The sequence below is a fragment of the Triticum aestivum genome, chromosome 3A (assembly GCF_018294505.1).
Source record: "Triticum aestivum cultivar Chinese Spring chromosome 3A, IWGSC CS RefSeq v2.1, whole genome shotgun sequence".
Taxonomy (NCBI): domain Eukaryota; kingdom Viridiplantae; phylum Streptophyta; class Magnoliopsida; order Poales; family Poaceae; genus Triticum; species Triticum aestivum.
This window is the reverse complement of record NC_057800.1, coordinates 299,054,864-299,057,547: the sequence shown is the minus strand read 5'-3', so window position 1 is coordinate 299,057,547 and position 2,684 is coordinate 299,054,864.

Genomic DNA, 2,684 nt, shown 5'->3' with positions numbered 1-2,684 from the left:
GATGAAGTCGATGCACTAACTTCCAAACCGTATTTTCACATCTTGCACCCCCCTACCTGGCGCGCCAAAGATGTCGGGGAAAACGACACCTATGGGATCACAGGGAATCCCTACTACGGTTGATGGGGCGCTGGGGTGTGGAAAGAGCGGGTTTAGAAGATCAACGCATCAGAATTTTATCCAGGTTTGGGACACAAACGATGCGTAATACCCTGATCCTGCTTTGGTGTATATTTGGTGTTCATGAGTTCTTGAACTAGATGCGGTGCATCCTAGCCCAAAAAGTCTGAATGCTTCGTCACTACGCCTCGGGCCTCCTTTTATAGTCAAAGGGGCTGCCACAGCAGCACACAAGAGGTGGAAAGTATCTGCAGTGTACAAGTCTATCTCTAGGAACTGTAGGACAAATGCATTTAATGCACTACCGACGTGCCCTCTCGCTTTATCGGGGACGGCAAGTAAGCTCGTCTAGTCTACAGACGCCTCGCCTCACTTCGACACGCGTCCAAGCTGACGAGGCATGCAGTGCCACGCTGGCTGGCTAGCTGTTGTGCTGGTGCGGTGGCAGGGTCTTCACATAGATCTGGATGCCACCACGTAGGTGCTTACTTATTTGTCCTAGGAGCTACATGCTGCCACGCAGGCGCTTGCCTCGTTGGCGAACTAATCGCTGTGTTGGAGCGGCTGCAGGGCGGCGGAGCCCTGGTAGGCGTGGGCCTGGCTTTGGCCCTGCAGATATCCCCAGCAAGGGTCTTGCCGGGTTTCTGCGGTCGTCCCAGGCAAGGATCTTGCCGGGGGCCTTCGTCTTCTTGTTCTTACCTAGTCTTGCTGGCCTCTATTCATCACAAAGATCTGCATGCCACCATGCAGGCACTCCCGAGCCTTGGTCTTGACATTGTCGATGGTGTCATTATTCATAGGCTCAAAGGTGGCGGTCTCGATGGCGATGGGAAAGTTGCCCCGGCAAGGCTCTTACTGGTGCAGCATAGGTCGTCCCCGGCAAGGCTCTTGCCGAGGGAAACCCATCTTGTCCCTTTCCTCTTCGCCCCTCGGGCTTCAGCGCTGCTCGGGTAATCTTGTACCTTCGCTTCCTCTGCCCCACCAAGCATGGTCGCAGGTGCATCTACGACTGCCTGTGCACAAGTAAAGGGGTATAGAAGGCCCCTACTTTTGTACACCAACAAATTGCTTTGCTTGTCATCATGGTTGTGCATGATTTGAATTTTTGTGTGTTGAAGATGGAGCATAGCCAGACTATATGATTTTGTAGGGATAAGCTTTCTTTTGCCATCACTACAAAAAAATACACTTTCGTGATGATACGTGTTTGTCACAGTAGGTCATGTTTTCTGTCATGCATGTACATCCACGACGATTTTATGACAGAATCATGATAGTCATACATGTGCTGTCATAGAAGTGTTCCATGACATTACCAAAATTATCATCACGGAAGTGTCCACTTCCATGACGATAAATCGCGTGTCACAGAAGTGCTTTCGTCAAGGGTGACCGACACGTGGCATCCACCGTAACGGAACGCCGTTAAGCTATCGGGTACAGTTTTGGATCCAATAACCCGTTAACAGCCCCAACCAATGGGGATTTCCACGTGTAAAATCATCATTGGATGGAGGAAACACGTGTCAGCTCACCGTTGGGAAAGATGTCATCCACTCATTGGACCCAAAGCGCCTATGGTACGTCGACACGTGGCACGGCCGAACAGAGGCCCATTCCTGTGAAAAGGCAGGCCCATTTGACTTGGTCAAAAGGTGGCGGGCCGGCTCATGGCAAGCCTGTTAACGGCATGTTCGCATATAGCCCATTTACAGCCCACTAACCAAGGGCCCGTTTACGGCCTATCCGAATTAGGCTCGGTAGCGTCATCTCGGCCGTCCAATATAATTCCAGCCCATTTTAACTTGCGGCCGATGTATGGCCCATGACGTCTTTCAGCCCATATGAGGCCCTTATTACTCCCAGCCCATTAATGGCCCGTGGTAAAACTGGCCCGTAATGAACAGTGTATCTCTTTATACCCATTAACGGCCAATTATTCCATTGGGCCATTTCGAGCCCATGTTATCTTTCGGCCTTCTCAGGGCCCATTTATTCTTGGGCTCATTTCCAGCATTCGTTTACTTATGGCCCATTACTGTCATTTTCTGCTTGTGGGCCAAATTCAGCCCGTGGTTACAGTCGGCCCATTTGTGGAACGTTAATACGTCGGGCCATTTTCATAGCGTCATCAAATACGGCCAATTAATGACGGCCCATGAACGAAGGATTTCAACTCTAGCCCATTTATGGCCATAATGTGGTCTGTTATTGGCCCATGTTTGGCCAACCGATCATACGGCCCGTAGAAGGCCCATTGATGATACGACCCGTAGAAGGACCATTGTGTCTACGACCCGTATAAGGACCATTGTTTCTACGCCACATAGAAGGCCCACTGTTTCTACGGCCCTTAGAAGGCCCATTGTTTCTACGGCCCGTAGGAGGCCCATGTTAACTACAGCCGGTCAGAATCAAAGTTCGCCACTAGTGCAAATATAGGGAACACCCTACACTATACAAAAATGGCTTGCTATTTTCTTCAGCCGGTGGCTGCACATTAAGAACAAATTTTGTATCGCACCAATACAAATTACAACTATCAAACAAAAGGAAGGTTGGCA